The sequence below is a fragment of the Leucoraja erinacea genome, chromosome 3, assembly GCF_028641065.1.
Source record: "Leucoraja erinacea ecotype New England chromosome 3, Leri_hhj_1, whole genome shotgun sequence".
Lineage (NCBI taxonomy): Eukaryota > Metazoa > Chordata > Chondrichthyes > Rajiformes > Rajidae > Leucoraja > Leucoraja erinaceus.
The window spans coordinates 70,787,936-70,810,518 of record NC_073379.1 but is presented as its reverse complement, the minus strand read 5'-3'; the positions used below and the strand labels follow the sequence as shown (position 1 = coordinate 70,810,518).

General features: G+C 43.6%; 1 protein-coding gene across 7 annotated transcripts in view; it reads left to right on the top strand.

Annotated features, from left to right (window-relative positions):
• The window catches only part of LOC129695699 (spindlin-Z), a 77,349-nt gene that overhangs the window by 17,765 nt on the left and 37,001 nt on the right, over window positions 1-22,583 (top strand). For 4 of the 7 annotated variants that reach the window (XM_055632893.1, XM_055632890.1, XM_055632892.1 and 1 more), the window contains exon 2: window positions 19,817-19,885. The gene's annotated coding sequence lies outside the window, so the exon portion shown is untranslated. Of the gene's footprint in view, window positions 1-14,297; window positions 14,392-19,816; window positions 19,886-22,583 lie in introns of all 7 variants that reach the window. The other 3 variants (XM_055632888.1, XM_055632887.1, XM_055632889.1) reach the window with 1 other exon arrangement.

Here is a 22,583-nt window from a genome sequence, read left to right as displayed (position 1 = left end):
TTGTGCCCTCCTTAGTGAAGACAGATCCAAAGTACCTGTTCAACTCATCTGCCATTTCCTTGTTCCTCATAATGAATTCACCTTTTTCAGTCTTCAAGGGTCCAACTTTGGTCTTAACAATTTTTTCCTTTTCATCTACCTAAAGAAGCTTTTACTATCCTCCTTTATATTCTTGGATAGCGTACCTCATCTTTTCTCCCCGTATTCAGGGCTCTCACTTAACTTTTTTTCCCTGTTGCCAGCCGGGCAACCTAGGCAGCTTTTTAGGTTGCCAAATGACAGTTTAGGTGGTCATTTAAGATGGCTTGCATGACGCGTGCAATAATGTGCTCGGACGAAGTGCGTAGCTACCAGTCGGAATTATGCTCAATGAAACATTCACATATTATTTCAAATAAAGTCACAAACTAAACATATTCACCAATCAAGACATGATATATATACCATGATATAATACGGTATCTCAACTCTTTTTACACATTGCAATTAATGCAATCTCTATTATTTTTTTCCACTTCTAAACAAAAATGTGGTTGGATTATTCAGCGTATGATCAACCTGTGTCAATAAATCCTGGACCATGGTAATATATATGCTTAACCATGCACACTACAGATTGATGCAAGCATGTTTTCTGTGAAGGACCGAAAATTATCATGACAAGGCCATAGCATGGGTCGTTATTGCTATTGTTACAGAAACATTCTCGCTTTCCACATAATTTATCCACAACAAAATATACAGGTTGCAAGGAAATTTCTAAAGGCATTTTATGATAATAGCTGTTAAAACTGACTATACCCATCTGACAGGTTAAACATTACACTAACTGACAAGAGATGGCCAAAGGACATAAATGCAGCAAATGTTCTTTTGGTAAAATGTTTAAAGCTGTCAAGACACCACATTACCAGATTCAGATTAGATGTATGTGTTGTGAACAGTAATGAAGATACCTAGTTTGTATACACCAGATTAAAACAAAAATTGTTGATAAACGCTGTTTCCATCATTCCCACTTCAGAATTAACGTTAAAATTTCAACTGAAATATCTCCCGACCAAATTTGTGATGTATATGACTGACTGTAGAAGTAAAACCTGGATAAATCCAACGTATAGTTGTGAATGTTGCTCATTAAATGGCTACAGTACTGATACTCCATATTAAGAGCATTGATTTGCCGTTAAAATGAATTATGTAATAAAGTGTCAATGGTAAGTAGCAGTGACAATCGAACACTGCGGTTTTAATGTTTCACGTGTTCACAATTTAATCCATCTTTATGGACTAAAACAAATAATAACATTGGGAAATAAAACACATTTGATTGCATTCCGTTATCAAACATAGTCAATGTTCACTCTGAAGACATTTCCAGCACAATTGGGGCGAGGGGGGGGAGGTGGTGTGAATCAGTGCGGGATAGATGGCGGTGGGGGGGGGGTTGAGAAGGCAATCAGTGCGGACTGGATGGATTGAGGAAGGGAAATTAGTGCGTGTTGGTTGGAATAGGTAAAATTGTGAGGGGAGAGCGCGAGGGATGACAATGGGGTTGAATGGAGGGATCAGTGCGGGATGGATGGGGGAATCTGTGCAGGATGGATCGGGGATCACTACAGGATGAATGGGAGTAGACAAAAATGCTGGAGAAACTCAGCAGGTGAGGCATCATATGGAGCGAAGGAAATAGGCAACATTTCGGGTCGAGACCCTTCTTCAGACTGATCCCCCCCCCCATTCTTCTTGAATGGGGGAGATCAGTACAGGATGGATGGGGGGGGGGTTAGCCTAGGATGAATGGGGGAGATCAGTACAGGATGAATGGGGGGGGGGGGTCAGTACTGTGTGGATCGGAGGGTCTGTGCAGGATGGATGGGGGGGGACACTACAGGATGGATGGGGGAATTACTACAGGATGAATTGGGAGATCAGTACTGGATGGATGGGGGGGATCAGTACAGGATGAATGGGGCGTTCAGTCAGTAAAGATGAATGGGGAGATCAGTACAGGATGACGGGGGGGGGGGGGCAGTGCAGGATGGATGGGAAGGGAGGTCATTACAGGATTAATTGGGGGACCAGTGTGGGATTGATGGGGAGGGGGCAGGAGAATCATGGAGAGGTGAATATGGGATTGATGGGGAGTGGCAGGTGCATGGAGAGGTGAATATGGAGATCAGTGCAGGATGAATAGAGGGGGGGGGGGGGAAACACAGGGGATGTCGGTGAGGACTGATTAGAGGCAGGAATGAGGATCAGTGTGGGATGGAGAGGAGGGGGGTCGCAGGATAATCCATACTGACTCCACGTCTCCTGTTTCAATGCCTTGCAAGGGACTGAATTTCACTCCTCACCAACAGAGCTACCCCACCCCCTCTGCCCACCTGTCTGTCTTTTCGATAGGATGTATATCCTTGAATATTCAGTTCCCAGCCCTGGCCCTCTTGCAGCCATGTCTCTGTAATTCCCACAACATCATGCCAATTTCTAACTGAGTCTCAAGCTCGTCCACTTTATTTCTTATACTTTGCGCATTCAAACACTTTGAGTTTGGTATTCACCTCCCCTCTCACACCGCTTACAATTGGCCCTGACCGTACTCTCTTATCCCTTCTCGAACTTTCCTTCCCATTAATTCAGGAGTCTTTTGTAACTTTTCCTGTACTCACTTCCCCTTTAACTCCATCTTTATACTCTCAATTTGTCAATCCCTCCCCCCCACTATTTAGTTTAAACCCACATGTGTAGCCCTAGCAAACCTGCCTGCCAGAACGTCGGTCCCCCTCCAGTTAAGGTGTGATCCGTCCCTTTTGTACAGGTCACCCCTACCCCAGAAGAGACCCCAGTGGTCTATAAATCTAAATCCTTGCTCCCTGTACCAGCCCCTCAGCCACACATTCAGGTCCCCAATCTCCCTGTTCCTGTCCTCACTAGCACGTGGTACTGGAAACAATCCAGAGATAACCACCCTAGAAGTCCTACATTTCAGTCTTCTTCCTAACTCTCTAAACTCGCGTTGCAGAACCTCCTTCCTCTTCTTCCCGATGTCGTCCGTACCCACGTGCACAACTACTGCCGGCTGTTCACCTTCCCTCTCGAGGATGTTCTGAAGTCGGTCTGTGATATCTTGAACCCTGGCACCAGGGAGGCAACAAACCATCCTTGAGTCTTGCCTGTTGCCACAGGATCTCCAGTCCGCACCTCGGACAATGGAGTCGCCCACCACTATGGCTCTGCCCAACGTCGGTCTCGCCGGTCGATATTCATCTCTAGGATTGGAGCCACCGACCTGTCCACCGCTCGGACTGGAAGTGTTGTCTCCCCCCGACAGCTCCCCAGAGGGAGTACCTGTTTACATTAGGCACAGCCACCGGGGTCTCCTGCACTCCATGTTTACTCCCATTTCTCTCAGTCACAAACCTTCGTTCTCCATGTATCCTTGGCGTGACAACCTCACTGTAGGACCTGTCCAGGAAACTCTCATTATCCCGGATGGCCCTGAGGTCATCCAGCTGCTTCTCCAGTTCCCCAACATGGTCCTTCAGTAGCTGAACCTGGACACACTTACCACACTTGTAGCAGCCAGAGGCTCCACCGGTGTCCCTAGCCTCCCACATCCCGAGAGCATCACACCGACTCATCTTACCCATCATGTATTCACCGCGTCCCGCCCTCTTCAGATGTTTGCGTAGTATCCTCCTAAGACTCTCGAGCCAAAGACTCACACTTTTCTCTCAAGGCACTACCTCACAAAGCTGCTCTCCAAGAGCAACCTTGCTTATATTGGCTGATAAATTACCTGATTCACCAATTTACAAATCAAATTCCTCAGTTTAAAACTGTATTTTCCCTCTGATTCACCTTCTTTCCCACGGGTTTCAGCCAATAATCTCTTCTCCCTGCTGATTGATTGTTGCTTCTCCGATCTCCACATTAGGACTGGGCTAGGACTGGCTTTTTGGCAGCACAAATACATAAAAGTTAACAAACATCCACCACAGCAGATTCCCTACATTCCTCACGGTGTGGAAGGCAAAAAAGTCCAATCTTCTTCCTCTTTATTTCTCCCGCAGTCGGGGCAGTCTAACCATCCATCGGGGCGATCAAAGCTCCCACAGCCGGCGGTCGAAATGTCCGCGTCGGGGCGGTCGAAACTCCCGCGGTTTGGTGTTCCCGAAGTCGGCCTCTGACCAGAGACTGCGGGCTCCTTGATGTTAAGTCCGCAAGCACCCACGGTTGGAGCTCCGAGGTCGATCCCTGGCAAAGGAATCGCGGGCTCCGCGATGTTAAAGTCCTGTAGGCTCCCCGCGGTGGAGCGCTCGAAATCGGTCTCCAGCAAAGGCCTCCAACTTGTCGATGTTAGGCCGCAGTGCGGACGGAGATACGATACGGAAACAATCGCATCTCCGTCGAGGTAAGTGATTAGAAACAGTTTCTCCCAAAACCCCCCTCCCACATAAAACAATCTAAAGAACACTAAAAACATACATTTAACACGTACTACTTAAACACAAAGAAGGAAAGGATAGACAGACTGCTGGCGAGGCAGCCATTGCTGGCGCCACCCGGTGGTCCAAAATACCAGGTAATGGATAATTGCAAGACGATAGGAGGGTGGGAGGATGAAGGAGAGTTGCCGCATTATTGCCATGTTTTTTAAATGTTTTTTTTAAGCGTACGCACCCTTGATTTATTAACTAATTTTTATTTTGACCAATAGTTAAGAGGTAGAAAGGAAGAGTGTAAGAGTCCTCGATAATAATTGCATTGTATTGTAACAAGATCAGATTCCAATGTAATTTTGTTGTGCATGACTGGTACAATCTCATCTATTTCTACAACTGCTGCTGCAGTAGAGTTTCCCAGCACATCTATGTCAACAGAGATCATTGTCAACCATGCTGGCAGCTGCACTGAAACAGACCGCAGTACGATCAAAACGGCTTGCCATGCAGTGGTTTTTGGAGGCAGGTGTTGAGCAACTGATTACTATCTTTGAAGATGACAATCCTGATTTGAAATACGGTGTTAGATCTGATTGCAGGATGCAACATGCCAATCTTTGCTGGAGTGAACTGTATCAGATGACAGATCTGTCTAGATGATCATCAAAACTTTTTAGTCGGCCATCTGGGAACAGTAACAGGAAGAACCTTTGCCATCAACATAACCTTTCTCGAGCTTTAATTCACCAGCTCCATCATCATTTCAGCAACTGTGACAGCGCTGGCTCTCACCCCCTGTAGACTATTCCTAAAGGCTACCAAGAGGACAAAGTGATGATTCTTCGCTAAGCTGGAGTCGTAGGCAGATGCGAAACATGTGGCAGGGCTTGTCGCTAACACCTATAATACAAAACTGGCTCGTGGAGGAGCTGTAGCATGTCTAGATGAACCCGATGCTTTTCATGGACGTTCAATAAGGAGAACAATGACATATAACTATATAACAATTACAGCACGGAAACAGGCCATCTCGACCCTTCTAGTCCGTGCCGAACATGTATTCTCCCCTAGTCCCATACACCTGCGTTCAGACCATAACCCCCCATTCCTTTCACGTCCATATAACTATCCAATTTATTTTTAAATGATAAAAACGAACCTGCCTCCACCACCTTCACTGGAAGCTCATTCCACACAGCTACCACTCTCTGAGTAAAGAAGTTCCCCCTCATGTTACCCCTAAACTTCTGTCCATTAATTCTCAAGTCGTGTCCCCTTGTTTGAATCTTCCCTACTCTCAGTGGGAAAAGCTTATCCATGTCAACTCTGTCTATCCCTCTCATCATTTTAAAGACCTCTATCAAGTCCCCCCCTTAACCTTTTGAGCTCCAAAGAATAAAGCCCTAACTTGTTCAACCTTTCTCTGTAACTTAGTTGCTGAAACCCAGGCAACCCAGACATAACTGCACAAGCCTCCGGAGCCCACGATGATCCTGGAATCTTGGATTTGGAGGCTGATGTCAGAGTATCCTTCAAGAAGGTGCATCAAGGAGATGTGTGGTGCCCAAGATGCATTGGGACGAGTGCTAAAGACCTGTGCGGACCAACAATACTTCTGCAGTCTAAGGCTCCTACCTGCTTCGAAAGGGCATGGAATCATACAGCACAGAAACAGGCCCATTGGTCCAAATTGTCCATGCTGACCAAGATGCCCCATCAATCTAACCAAGATGCCCCATCTATGTTAGTCCTACCTACCTGCATTTGTCCCTTATTCTAAACCTTTCCTATCCATGTACCTGTCTAAATGTTTATAAAATGTTGTTATTGTAACTGCCATAATTACCTCCTCTAACGGGCAGTTCCATGTACCCACCACCCTTTGTGTGAAGAAGTTGCTCTTCTGGTTCCTAGTGTTGTTCCTGGACCAGGTGAGACTATCTGTAATTGGCGCTACGAGGAACTTTATGCTCTCCACTCTCCACCGTGGTGCCACTGATATTGAGGGGTGTGTGTTTTGGCTGCGCCCTCCTGAAGTCGACAATCATCTCCTTTGTTTTGTCGATGTTTAATGCTAAATTGTTGTTGCCTCACCAGTCCACCAGTTGTTTGACTTCCTCCCTGTACATTGATTCTACCTGAGGAAACTCAAACAGGCCTCACTCCCACCCAACATCCTCAGGACTTTTTACAGGGGCACAGTGGAGTCTGTACTCACGTACTGCATTAACATGTGGTACTCCAACTGTAACTACTCAGACAGGAAGGCTCTGCAGAGGGTAGTGAGGGGAGCAGAGAGGATCATTGGCGTCTCCCTACCCTCGGTACAAGAACTGTTCCAGAGCCGCTGTTTGAAAAAGCTCTGAGAATAGCTAAGGACAAACTGCACCCCCTCCACACACACACCTGGATCTCCTGTCATCAGGCAAGAGATACCGTAGCAGCAAAACCCCGACTACCAGACTGCTAAACAGCTTCCTGCCACAGGCTGTGAGGCTGTTAAACAGTCACTCCACCTGATTCTGTTGCTTTGCACTGACAATTTAATAACTCTGGCACTGGCCACTCAAATCAGCTGCCCTGGAGATTTTAATGACTGTTTTTACTGTATTTTAATGTTGCTGTTTTACCTGCTTTTAATTATTTATACTGTTTCATCAGGGACTGGATTGTTTTTACTGTTATTATGTGTGAAATGTTTACGTTTTATGTGCGATCCCTGGGAAATGTCTTCTCATTTTGCACTGTACAACTGTTGCTTTGCAAGATGACAATAAAGGTTGATTGATTGATTGATTGAGATCCATCAATTCCACAACACTCACCAGGCACTCACTGTGAAGTTCCTGCCCTGGTTTGATTTCCCCAACATTTTAACAAGTTCCAGTCTAATACCATCGAAGTTGGCCTGCACTTCAGAATTTTAACTTGTGGGCCCCGCCCTGTCTGTATCAATAACTATTTCAAAGTTAATAAAACAGTGATTGCTCTCACTCACACTTCAGTCACGTGCCCTTCCCAATTTCCTAAAACTCATGTTTTGTCCTCTCTTTTGTAGAGCCCACTACATATTACCTGAGGAAACTAACCTGAATACATTTGACAAATTTCACTTTGCCTAAGCCCTTGGCACTTTGACAGTCCCAGTCTATATAGGGACTGTAAAATATATAGATAAACCCCCTACTATCATAACCCTGTTAGTCTTGCAGCTGCCTGCAATCTCCCAACATATTTGTTCTTCTAATTCCTTTTGATTATTTCACGGCCAATTGTGCACTCCTTACGAAGTGATCGTCTCTCCCCCCCCCCCCCCCCCCCCCCCCATTCCTCAACTCCACCCATATCCTTCACTACATGAACCATCAGTAATATTGTGTTACTACTGCCTTGACGTTCTCTTTGATCAATAAAACATCACCCCCTCTTACCCCTACCACTATCTCACCTGTAGCACCTGTACCCTGGAACATAAGGCTGCCAGTCTATAATAGCTATAACGTCGTAGTGCACAGACCGATGCATGCACTGAGTGCATCCCCCATACCCGTTGGGCTTCCCACATTAAAATAAATGCAAGTTAATCCAACAGCCCTTCCTCATTCCCTGCTGTGCCCCTGTCTATCTTGTCCACTGACCTTGCTTTCATCCCCGCAGGCTGCCAGCCACTGGCCTGCCTCAGTCCTGCATTGGAGCTGCTCTTGGGCATCTATTGTACCGATACCTAAGAAGTGCATGGTGATTTGCCTCAATGACTTGCCTAGTACGATGTGCATCCACCGCAATGGACTACTTTATGGCCAAATCAACTGCCTCAGAAATGATTGGGAAGGAACTGCAGATACAATATAATACAATACAATATTTATTCCATGCCATTTGAACCTCGGTGAGGCTCAAATGCAACTCCGTTTCCACAGCCGTACAAACAAAACAATTCCTACAAGACACACAATTCAATTTACACAAACATCCATTACAGTGGATCTCCTCCTCACTGTGATGGAAGGCAAAGTATTTTGTCTCCCCTGCACCATTTCTCTCCCGATGCTGGTTTACATCGAAGATAGACATAAAATGCTGGAGTTAGTGGGTCAGGCAGCATCTCTGGATAGAAGAAGGTTCTCAACTCAACGTCACCCATTCCTTCAATCCAGAGATGCTATCTGTCACGCTGAGTTGCTCCAGCATTTTGTGTCTGCCTCAGAAATTATCTGGGTCTGCTTTAATTTGCCTTTGGTGCAAAGTCAATAGCATTTGCTATATCACTGGCTCCCCACTCTGCTCTAGACTATCTGGATAACAAATATTTATGTTAGGTTGTTGATCATCGGCTACAGCATGGCATATAATACTATCGTCCCCTCCAAGCTCCATGACCTGGAGCTCTATACCTTCCTTTGCAACTAACCCTTGATGTTATCGGCAGACCCCAATCAGTGCAATTGGTTACGCCTCACTGACCATCGATGCAGGTACATCTCAGGGCTACATGCAGAGCCTCCTGCTCTTCTCTCTTTGCACACATGACCTTGTGGCTAAGCACAGTTCTAATGCCGTCTACAAATTTGTGGACGACACCACTATTGTTGGCCAAATCATAGGTGGTGATGAGTTAGCGTAGAGGAGTTAGATGGAATACCTGGTTGAATAGTGCCACAACAACAATTTCTCTCCAAAAATCAACAAAACCAAGGAAGTATTTCAGAAAGGGGAAGTCAGGCGTCCATTTGCGACTTGTTGTTGGTGGCAAAGGTTTTCAGCTGACCATTCCTTGGCTCAGCATGTAGATATAATCACAAAGAGGGCCTTAAGACATAGGAGCAGAATTCAGCCATTTGACTTGTGTTAGCTCCGCCATTCAATTATGGTTGATATATTTGTCCCCATTCTCCTGCCTTCTCACCGTAACCTTTGACACCCTTACTAATCAAGAGTCTATCAATCTCCGCTTTAAAAATACCTAATGAGGCCCTTGTGCTGAATGTTTAATCAATGGAGTAAATACGACGGAGGAGGACTACCTGGAGGGTTGGAATGAAGTCTTTATAGAAAGTAGTTTTGGAGAAAATTACTGAATATTGCTATATGGCCTATTGAATCTCTTAAACATCAGCTAATTGCTGGAAGGGGTTGTTGACAGTACTTCCAAGCAGCACTTTTGTTTTGGTCATAAACTTCTCTCTGATGACCAGTTTGGGTTTTGCAGGTGAAGAATGTGTTGAGCACCCCTGGTGAAATTGCCAAGGGTCATAAAAGAAAAAACACTCCAACGTCTACTCCCAACTTTGGTTTACAATAACCTGGATTGAAACACTTCTGATTGTGCAAGCTTTGATAAATGAAGACAAATTAAATCTTCTGTGACACTCTATCTGTACTGGGGGAAAAATGCAATAAGCAAATGCATTGGCCAATGTTACATTACCCTTTCTTTCTAAGTTACATATGTAACCCTGTGTACTTGTGGCTGCCAAGGTCGCCAATATGCTAATCATCTGGTGATGTACACCTTCCACTAATTGACCCAGGCTGCAGTGTATTTGTATGGGAGGCCTGTTTTTATATTTATTTATTAATTCATCTTTGGCTATTTTTGGCTATCAACCTAACTTATTTTATTTACTTGACCTTGCATCTATAATTTGTGCTATCCCTTTGACTTCAAGATCCTGGGATATATCAAGTTTCTGGACACTTGACCTCCTGAATACAGGAATTCAACTAGAACTCTTTGTACATCATGCTTACTTTGTAATTGTAATTAATTTATTAGCCAAGTATGTAAACCTACAAGGAATTTGATTTGCCAACAGTCATACAAAAAAGCATGAAGATACATAACCACATAAAAATTAAACATAGACTTCAACAGCCACCACAACGGCGTGTGAGAATCCCCAGAGCACACAGTATAAGTGGAGACCCACAGCCATCAGTTCAATGTCCAGGCCATACACACGCTGCTTCACCATGATGTGACCAGAGTTGGAACAACCGCTGTCACTCTTTCTGCAGTCCCTGTCCACCTGAACAGTCAGAAACCCATCCACACTCGCACTAGACTACGGGATGTCCTCGTGGAGCTTTGTCCCCGCAAAACACCAAGATCACTGCACTCACGGCATTCCCTCCGAATCCTCACCAGTGCAGGCAGCATGTCCATCTTGTTTTTTCAGCGACCTCACATTCCCCATTGTGATGGAAGGCAAATAACTTATACCTTCTTTCCTCCTTTTCTCCCACGGTCGGGAGATCAAAACTTTCGCAGACGAGGCGATTGAAGCTCCCGCTGTCCGCGATCGAAACTCCCGCGATCGGGGTGGTCGAAGCTCCTGTGGTTGGAGCTCCCGCAGTCGATCCCTAACAAAGGGACCACCAGCTCCACGATGTTAAAGCCGCAGTGCAGTCGGAGATACGATGAAAAGTTGCATCTCTGTCGAGGAAAGAGATAAAGGTTTCCTCTAACCCCCCACCCCACCCCCACATAATACAAAAACTAAAGGTACACCAAAAACATACAAGTAAACACAGACCAAAACAGCAAAAGAAGAAAAAGACGACCCAGGCTGTTGGCGCGGCTGCCAGGTACGGTGCCACCTAGGTGTTATTTATCGTGGTATTCATTTTACAGACTACAGGTTTACATTTAAATCACACTTTTTAATATACATAGGGTATAAATCTGTGTTTGTTGCTCAGAACTATCGATGTGCTGTTTAATTTGCAGTCCGTGATCTAGTGAACAAGTCCTTTGTCACTAAGGAGATGTTATTCTGTTTAATGTTAGACGATTATCACAATGAAATTGTTTGATGCCGGGGGGGGGGAGTGCTTCCACACCTCGAAAAAAAAATTCCTTAAATAGAATCCCAAATTACCAGGAATTTGTTGGTATTTCCTGAAATTTTCAAAAATGTTTCCCGTGTGCTATTTTTTTTTCTCTGTGGGCACACGTTAACTACACAAAGAAGAACAAGGCAAAACAGATCTATGTAACTACACCGTATCTGTTTGTTTCTGTTACTCACTTGTACAGTGTTATGCAAGGCAGCTTTCGTTGTCTTCATTTTATCAACCTGCTCTCATGTGTCTCTGTCTCCCTCCCTCTCTCCCACCCTCCCTCCCACCCTCCCTCCCTCCCTCCCTCCCACCCTCCCCCTTTCCCTCCCTCCCTCCCTCCCCAATGTCTAAATTTATAAATTATTTTCAAAGGTTGATAGATGAGTTTACTCTTGTAATGATACTGATGCAGACAGTGAAGAAAGCGAATGGCATGTTGGCCTTTATAACAAGATGAATCGAATATAGGAGCAATGAGGTCCTTCTGCAGTTGTACAGAGCCCTAGTTAATATCAATACAGTTAGTCTGAAGAAGGGCCAGAATAATAATAATAATAATAATAATAATAATAATAATAAATTTTATTTATGGGCGCCTTTCAAGAGTCTCAAGGACACCTTACAAAATTTAGCAAATAGAGTAAAAACATGTAAGCGGAATAAAATAAATAGTAAAGACATCACCAGTACACAAATTAAAGACAGAATTCAATCCAAAGACAAAAATCAAAAACACAATATGAAGAGAGAGCAGCGGCAGCTAAAGCACGCCAGCGTACACTCTCCTTTCCGGCAGCCATCTTGGACACAGAATAAAATAATCATTTACACACAAAAAAACCATCCCCCCACAATGGTTACCACAGAATGACTGCTGGGGTCCCTGGATGGAGTCGAGGGAGGAGGTATAAGAACAGGCGTTGCATCTCTTAGGGATGCAGGGGAAAGTACCTGGGGAGGGAGTGGTTTGGGTGGGATGAGTGAACAAAGGAATTGCCGAGGGAGCAGATTTGGCAAAACTGATGCAGATGTGAAGATGTGATTAGTGGTGGGATCACTTTTGAGGTGATGAAAATGTCAGAGGATGATGTGTCGGATGCGGAGGCTGGTGGGGTGAAACGTGAGGACCAGGGGATCTTTGTTCTTGTGTGTGTGATGGAAGAGGGAGTCGGAGCAGAAGAACACAAAAGAGACATGGGTGAGGAATCCATCCATGACAGCTGGTGGGAAACTCTAGGTTTCTGTGTATAACATTTACAATATAAACACTTCCATTTATATACTTTTATTCAGCTTTGCACAAACTCCCAAATGCTTTTGTAGTCAAACAAGTTATTTTGGAATACAGTTACTACTATATATATTGGTGAAATAAGATCATTGTTAGCTTGGTTTATCATGACTTTCTATGTCAAGAAATTAAACGTGGCATTAAGTGAATAATTCAGTTTTCCAATGGTAGCATGTATGGATGTTGTTGATCTGAAAACAAATACTGCAGTTGCTAGACATTTTCAAGCAAAATACTGAATTGTCCACTGAACTTGTTGCTGCTTTTTGGTATGAACAGACAAGATAATTTTTCATTAAATTTATTAATTTGACGCACGACCTCAGACAATGGGTAGTAAGGCTCTTAACAGCAGCTTTCCATTGAATCATCACAATAAGAAAGGACCACGTTAGCTCAATCTTGGAACCAAAATGTACCAGTTTAAGTGTTCCCGTAAGTTTTTTTTCAACAGACTTTTTTTCCCCACTCGTATTTTGCTAAATTATTCACCATATTTGCTCAAATCTGAAGTTCTTTTACCTCATACAGGCAGCTGCCATGTTGCCCCATGCCCATCTTCAATATTCAATATTCCCCAGTTTCATAATTATGATCTGTGTTGTCTCATGTTGTCTAAATTTTAACAATCCCTTTGTCATCTCAGATCCAATGGTTACTTTATGATGGGTGGGAGGCCCGATTTGCTGAATCATTGGTTAATTTGGACTAATAAAGAAACGGCATTGTCAACCTACAAGCGGTGGAAGTTTAATCCATTAGTTCAAACTTCCTGGTGCACGAATACCCGGAGGTGGGCAGGAATTTGGCCGTCACTTCTACGGTGTGGAGATAGGTGACAAATGTACTTAAAATTGATTGGATTTAAAAAAAAAAGTAAGCTAGTCATCTGTGAATGTCACACCAAGGGAACTGCAAGCAAGACACTTAGTTTGTTCTGAAAGTGTATTTAAGGGCCTGTCTCACTTTCACGACCTAATTCACGACCTCTGCCGTGTTTGCCCTTGATTCAAACTTGCAGCATGGTCATCACGAGGTCATAGGAGGTCGTAGGTAGGTTGTGATGCTAGTCGTAGGTACACGTGGCATCAAGTAAGCCAGGGCATTTTTCTAGCCTGATGAAGAATGTCCACGAGTAAAAAAGGTTGTGAATTAGGCCATGAAAGTGGGACAGGTCCTTTATCAGCAGCTGGTTGGAAATTGGATATGTCTTCTGAGGTAGCAATGCTAATTTTCATTTGTTCATTTTGCGGTTGCAGCATTAGATGGTAGTTTTGGGCTCAGAAAATTCCAAGCAACAATATCCCTCCAACACTAATGACAAAATGATCACGTTTCCCTGGATTTTATGGCGTCACCCCCCCTCCCCCCCAAAGAAAAAACAAGATTTGGTTACCTTTCATTTTCTCAATGTCGTTCAGTGTTAACTATTCTCTTGAGACTGTCCCTGCATCAAATAATAGTGATGTCATCAAAACTAGCTGTACAGACACCGTGGATAATTCTTATAGGACAAAGGAAAGAACAAGCACATTATTAGCTGATATTTTAGCTGATTTTAAAGATCACTGATAAATTGGACCATACACGTTACTGTCAAAGCTGATATGTCATTAGTTTTATTTTAAAAAGGCTTAAATATTTAAAAAAATGGTTAATATATTGAGAAATCTAGACTATTCATTAATTATTTTTTTCTCTTGATTGCATGGAAGCATTTCACAGATCGTCAGAAACTGGAAGAGGGCTGAATTGGTGACAGCAGCTTCTGGATATCTGTGTAAAGCCGCAGCAGTGTGACTCATTAATGTGAGTAGTTGGAAATAGGGCGAAAGTGGTGCTTGTCTGGTTGGACTAGTAATGAGCAATGGAAGGCATCGAGATTTCACTGCCTGCATGCAGATTCTCAGGGAGGTGGCAGGGGTTGGGTGGCGAGTACCTGGATAGTCAAGAATGAGCTGTCAAAGCCATTATTCAAGTAGTACAGGCAGCACGGTGGCGCCATGGTAGAGTTGCTGCCTTACAGCACCGGAGACCTGGGTTCGATCCCGACTACGGGTGCTGTCTGTACGGACTTTGTATGTTCTCCCTGTGACCATGTGGGTTTTCTCAGTGATCTTCGGTTTCCTCCCACACTCCTAAGATGTACAGGTATGTAGGTTAATTGGCTTGGTGTATGTGTAAATTGTCCCGAGTGTGTGTAGGATAGGGTTAATGTGCAGGGATCCCTGGTCGGTGCAGAATCAGGTGAGCCGAAGGGCCTGTTTCCCCGCTGTACCTCTAAACTAAAGTAAAGTAGGATGCTTTAAGTCCACTTGACTCCACTTCAGGTCCAGTTAGTTTACACTAGCATATGATTTCCACAATGAATGATGTAAAAATATATTTCTGGACCACCCTATTTAACACATACAGCAATGTTTTTGTGCTGAAATTTAAATCATATAGTCACAAAGACTGGTAATCATTGTTCATGTTTATTTGAACCATGGAGTCTTTTTGGACAGAATGAAAGTGGGAGTCAATTAGATACCTCAGGGTAAGAGGAAGATTTATTTTGCTGTAAATATTGGCGAACTGAGTGGGTTTTATCAACAATCTAGTACTTTTATGGCCACCATTACTGATGCTCGCTTTTCATTCCAGATGTATATCATGGCTTGAATGTTAAATGCCTTTTCCTTGGCTGTAAGAGTGAGATTGGAACTGGAGACCAGATCAGTTGTCTAGGTGTCTGGATATTGGTCCAATAACTTAACCATTATGCTACTGTATCCTTAGTATCATCTGTAGCTGGGAATGCTGCCATATTTTTAGAAATCCTCTGAACAGGTATTCAAAAGCAAAGCCATAGATTGTCATATATACTGTTTCTTCACTTACTCTGAGATGCTTTTACGGCATTTAATGTGCATTTTTATTTATGATCTGCTCTGTACTTGGACTTGGATTAAGCAACATAATTCAACTTCGTGTCCCCAGAACTGTTTCGTTAAGCAGCATATTCGACCAGCTTTTCTAACAATTGTATCGTGCTGTGGCTGATAACAACTCCTGCAACACTCACAGATTGTAGTTTCTAAGGAAACCAGATTTATTGGACATTAGCTACAGTTCGTTGCAGCTATTCTGATTTTTATTGTTTGAATTTAGATAAATGGAATAATAGTGAAAATCCATTTTATGCAATTTGCCTCTGTGGATGAGTTGATCTTATTCATTTTCTTCCTTAAGACTTTCTTCCTAAACACTAAGACTGTTCTTCCTAAAGACTGCGAAAATAAATCATTAGCTTTGATTTTTACCAAATCTGTATGCTTAAGATCTATTCAAACAATTCCTAAGACTGCGATGAAGCCTATTGAGCAAAAAAGTGGATCAATTCCTTGTGAATTGATGGCTAATGTGTATTATATCCAAGGGATATATTAAATATACAAGGGAGGTGCCGTGGTAGTCTGGTGCGCTGATCTCTACAAGGCGTCTATCTCTGAAGAAGGGCGTCGGCCTGAAACGTTGCCTATTTCCTTCGCTCCATAGATACTGCCGCACCCGCTGAGTTTCTCCAGCATTTTTGTCTACCTTCGATTTCCCAGCATCTGCCGTTCCTTCTTGACCATTTTATCTACTCCACTGCGATATCTCCTCAAAGTATACCTACTTTGAAGAAATGTTCCTCCTACCTCCAAAGACAGTTTTACAACCTCCTCTCTGACTGCCCCCCCCCCCCCCCCCCCCCCCCCCCCCCCCAGCACCTCATTTTCCGCTTGGGCAGTCTGCATCCCAGTGGCCTGAACATTGACCTCCAATTTCCGGTAACCCTTGCTGTCTCCTCTCCTTCTCAGCTCTCCCACTTCCCTCCGGCTCCTCCACTTCCTTTCATCTTCCCCCCCTCCCTGCATCAGTCTGAAGAAGGGTTTCGGCCCGAAACGTTGCCTATTTCCTTCGCTCCATAGATGCTGCCGCACCCGCTGAGTTTCTCCAGCATTTTTGTCTTCCTCCTACTTATTGTTGGACCATGACCCCACAGACGAGCACCAGGCCACTATCTCTAGCACCATCACTGACTTCATCAACTCCGACTCCCTGCCCACCCAAGCCTCCAACCTCATAATTCCCTAGCCCCGCACGGCCCGATTTTACCTTCTCCCAGTTTGCACCCCAGCGGTACGAACATTGACTTCTCTAATTTCAGGTAGTCCCTACTACCTTTCTCCTCCCCTTCTCAGCTCTCCCTCAGCCCACTGTCTCCTCCTCTTCCTTTCTTCTCCCCCCCCACCCTCATATCAGTCTGAAGAAGGGTCTCGACCCGAAATGTTGCCTATTTGGGGTTACTGACCATCCCGCGGTCTTGGCATAAACTCAGGGGCGACCGCGCTTTTGCGGTTGCAGTATCTAGACTATGGAACAGCATCCCTCTTCCCATCAGAACTACCCCCCTCCATCAACTCTTTTAAGTCTAGTCTTAAAACTTATTTCTACTCTCAAGCCTTTCTTGAGGTCCTCTGAGGGAGCACTGTATGTATCTACGTATGTATCGTTTGTAGCACGTTAGTACCTGCACTAATGTAAAGCACTTTGGTCAACGAGAGTTGTTTTTAAATGAGCTATAGAAATAAAATTGACTTGACTTGACTATGTCCTTCACTCCATAGATGCTGCCTCACCCGCTAAGTTTCTCCAGCATTTTTGTCTACCTTGTATTATATCCAAATAGCTTTGCTAAGATTCCGTGCTATTGGGTGATATTCCACCAAACATAAATCTAATTCATTGCTTGAGTTTTAAAATAGTGATAGTATTGAAGTTGCTTTATTGCTTATGTTTTGTGGAGTCTATAAAATCGATACATACTGTCATATTTGGATTTTAATTATTTCCAGTCAAGGCATCTGGCTAAAATCCACCATTTAACATTGCATTTTAAATTTCTGTGATTGTCTTGAGGTTATGAGAAAGCAAGATGTTTCTCTGCCTGCTCCTGCCCCACAGAACTCATCTCCAAATACCTTTACTCCATCGTATCTAGTCACCCCATCCCCGTCCAGTCCATTCTGTCCTACATTTGAGACATCTCACACTACCTTCAATACTTTTCAATTCCTAGGCCCCCATTGCCTCATCTTTACCATGGACGTCCAGCCCATTTACAATTCCATTCCTCACCAAGCAGGGTGGTCTCTAGGCCCACTGGTTCTTCATTTTCCCTCTACCAGCACTCTCCCCCGCCTGGTAGAACTTGTCCTCGCCCATAACAACATCGCTTTGGACTCTCGCTTCTAGTTAAAGTTGGAGCCATAGGCACTCGTATGTCTTTTGTTGATGATATCAAACAATCTTTGTTTCAAACATACACCCGCTCCATCCCCCAACTCTTTCTCTGCTATATTGACGACTGTTTCGGGGCTGCCTCCTGCACCTATGCAAAACATGTTGATTTCATTAACTCTACCACTAGCTTCCATCCCCCCCCCCCCCCCCCCCCCCCCCCCCCCTTAAATTCACTTAGATTATATCTGATACCTCTTCCCTTTCTTGATCTAGATGTCTCCATCACAGGAGACAGACTATCGGCTGATGTCTGCTACAAACCCATTGACTCACAGTTATCTGGATTGCACCACCTCCCAACCTGTCTGTTGCAAAGATGCTATTCCCTACTTTCAATTTCACCATCGCATTTACTCCCTAGATGGGGATTTCCATTCTAGAACAACTGTGATGTCCTCTTTCTTTTGGTAAATGTGGTTTTCCCTCTGCTGTTGTAGATGGATCCCTCACCAGCATATTCTCCTTGTCCCGTAGTTTTGTTTCACTTCCCCCTCCACTAGACGGAATAAGGATAGAATTCCCCTGGTTCTTGCCTTTCACCCTGCTAGCCTCTGCATTCAACATATCATTCTTTGATATTCCCGCCACCTTCTACATGATCCATGATCAGTTGCTTCTTCCCCTTTCCACAGAGACCACTCCCAAAGCAATTCCTTGAGTCACTCATCCCTTCCCAAAACACCCTCTCCTCAGGTACATTCCCCTGCAAACGCTGGATAAGTGATAGCTGTCTCTATATCTCCTCCTTCCCATCCATCCATCGACCCCAGCAGTTATTCCAGGTGAGACAGAGGTTCATGTGCACCTAATCTTATCTACTGCATTTGGTGCACCCAATGTGGCTTCCTGTATATCAGCGAGACCAAGCGTAGACTAGGTAACCTTTTCACCGAACACTTGCGCTTGTTCCTCCAAGGTCTGTTGGTTCTCCCAGTTGCTAACCATTTTAACTCTCCTTCCCATTCCCATAACGATCTTTTTGCCCTGTGCCTCCTCCGTTGCCATAGAGAGGCCACACACAAAGTGGATGAACAGCACCTCTTATTCCGCTTGGGTACCTTACAGCCTCAAAGTATGAATAGATGAATTATCCAATTTTAGATAACTAACCTACAAACACCCCCTCTTTTTCCTGTGGCCCACCTGGTTGCGTGGCCATTTCTCCTCTCCTCCCCTTTTTCCCCATCCTCTTCCACCTATGTTCCTTCTTCTGGCTTTGCATTCCGTGCCTTTTCAATTCTTATGTCTCTCTACCTTGTGCTTTTTGGCTTTACATCTCTGGCCCTTGTCCAACCATCTGCCAGTCAATAACCCTTCTCTCCTGGATCCACCTATCACTTGCCAACCGTTGCCCCACCCCCACCTCTATTCCAACTTTCTCATCCCCTACCACAATCAGTCTGAAGAAGATTCCTGACGCAAAATGTCGCTATCCGGGACCTCGAGAGCTGCTGCCTGACCTGCCGAGTTATTCCAGCACTTTGACTTTTTTATTCTTCCACCCCTGGCATAGCCTGCCTTGTGTAATTAGGATATTATATCTCATAAATACATTGCAAACACAAGACAAATTGACTTCCAAGATTGATCAATATTACTGTGGCCAAGAAAGTATCGAGGTTTGTTCCTATACTTTCGAAACATTTCAGCTAGATTGACCATGAGAACAATATTGCGTAAACTCCGGAACTCTTAGACTTTGAATTTGAGTTATTAGACTGAGTTATTTCATATCCTACCTATCCAATGCAATTGATTTTTCACCTATCTATTATTGGAGGAAACTCAAATTCGGGTTACCGCATATATTGAATTTTAGTGATACACTGAACTGATAACATGGACTCTGATATTTGTTTTGTAAATTAACTATCCAGTAATTGTTGTTGTTCAAAATTACTAGGTAATCTGACCAAGGCCTTTGGATACAAGCTCCTCTTGTGCTGTTAAGCAACCATGGTCATCAAACAAGGTAAGAGTGTTAAGCAAAATTAGAAGTACAAATGTAGAAATCCACTACGGTAGGAAAGTTATAAACATTATGGATATGAATCCAGTAATATAGGGAAAACATTTTTTGTACAGTGTATGAACGTTGGCATGCCAGGGTTTCTTACCCATCCCTAATCCATCCCGGGGCGACAGATGGCGCAATGGGCTAAGTGTTCGGCTGGCGACCGGAAGGTAGCCGGTTCGAATCCTGCTTGGAGTGCATACTGTCGTTGTGTCCTTGGGGCAAGACACTTCACACACCTTTGCCTGTGTGTAATGTAATGTAATTATGTGAAGCACTTTGGGGTCAATGCAAGTTGACTAAAAATGTGCTATATAAATAAGATTATTATTATTATTATTATTATTATTATTATTATTATTATTATTATTATTATTATTATAATTGCCCCTGAACAGTTAAGAGTCAACCGTTTTAGTATATCTGTTGCTGCATTTTGGTTCAATTAGGAAAAAGTGACAGACTTCCTAGTCTGAAGGACTTCAATGCATGTGGATTTTATGACTATCAACGTAAAACAGCTTTTTGCTAAATTCCATATTCCGATGCAAGGAACTGCAGATGCTGGTTGACAAAAAATTGGACAAAATGCTGGAGTAACTCAGCAGATCAGGCAGCATCATTGGAGAACATGGATAGGCAATGTTTTCACGTTTCTGGTCGAGATGGAAGTGTACAGGGTTAGGGGAAAGGGAGGCGAGAAAGTGGGAGAAATCGGTACACAACCAGGTGGAGCACAGGGAAGAGAAAGGGAAATAAAAAAGGGAGGCGGGAAGAGAGGTAGGTAAATTACATTTGAAACATTGCATGGAGAATCAGTCTGAAGAAATGTACCTCCCCTGCTTAGTTACAGTGGGAATCCTGATATTCCATGCTCCATAGCTGATTTCTGATGGGCTGGAAGTATCAGTGGCTGTTACATTGTTTTATAGAATATTGTTGCACAAGTATCAATAGAAGTGATTGCTTGTCAATTTTCAAAGCAACTGTTAAGTGGCTTCTTGAAAAATAAAACGTAGCCTAAGTTCTTAAGAGACAATGTTGTCTGATCACTGCAGGGAGATTACATGTAAACCGTTTGAGTTTCAAAACTGGTTGTTATTTAAATACAAACTTTATGAGAGCTTATTTCTATGTATGGTTTTGATAAATTAGGCCTTTTTAACCTGAGGAAGATCTGTATTTACGACCTAATTAAAGGTGAATAACTTGTGAGCTTAACCTGCATTATCCCTATGTCTTTAATTATTGGTTGGGCAATTAATATTTAACTTGGATGTGATTTTAGATTGAGGGCATGATTTATAATCTAGTTTCTTTGGCAGTTTGCCAAGGGAATTGGTTACACAATAGTATGTAACCATCATTATGATGGCTGGAAAGAAAACATAATCAATTTTATTGGTACAGTTGCTGCTTGTGCTTAAAACTGGAGGAGGTTGACTTGGTGAGGATTTAAGTCTTCCTCTATTCTTGGGATATATTTGGCAAGGTCATAGAATCCATTGTTCTATGGTTTTGTTCTTTGGATGGGCAGCAACTGCTCTTGTACAAGTTGAAGCCATTGAAGACATTTTTTAATGCTATCAATCGATTCCAGATAGATGTCCCCCCCCCCCCCCCCCAATAAATACCTCTAAAGTAATTAAAATGATGCCATAATGTTGCATGTAAAGCAACGTACCTAGTTACAATGGCATGGTTTTTCCATTTAGTTAAAACCGTGATTCATTTTGATTAGTTTATCTGCTGGCAAAGTGTATTTCCTCGTGAGATTTGGGCACCAAAGCATTTGGAGATTACAAGGTTTGGAAGTAAATGTTTTTTTAACAGATATGAAAAACCATTTGCTTTGTCCAATTAAACTATCTTAAAGTAACCGAATAAGATGACAATATGAACAGTGAACGTGTATAGTTCTAAGTTGCAAAGTACACATCTGAAATGCACAATCTGTTTTTTGCATCAATTATATTATCGAGCAATCCAACATTCCATGTTGTAAAATTCTTAGTGAAAGGGTTATTTGAAAGTAGCCTAGTCTTTAACAGAGGAAAATGTGCTTGGGTAAGGAGACATTGTTGATTTCACTTAATTCCTCTAGTCAATGACTGAAATAAAAATTTGTGAAATATGCATATTTTGGTGATATGGGAAGTTAGTTCTGCTATAATGCTTGTTTCCATAACATGAATTGTATATAATGCAAGTGATGAGCTATGGAACACTATTTGCATTGTGGGCTGAATTGCTTCTAATGTGATTTCAACCAGGAACTGGAGAACCACTTAGGGTGCAGAGAGTTTTAATGACAACTAGGCCAGGTGGGACCCGTTGGGTCCCGTCCCCCAACGCTATGGGTGGGGGGGGGGGGCAGCATCACGCGGGGGGGCAGGTCCCTGTACGCAATATTCCACCACTCACCCATTGCTCCCAACTGCGCAGGCGCGGCTGACAGGTTCCCACTGTGACACAGAAGATGGAGGCATTACTGTGCAGGCTAAGTGTAGACCCGTTGGGTCTGCTCCCCCAACGTAAAATTCCACCACTCACCCACAAAATTCCACCACTCACCCATAGCCCCCAACTGCGCAGGCGCGGCACATTTCTCCTCATCCCCCAGCCCCCACCCTCCCCCTCCTCTTCACCCTCCCTC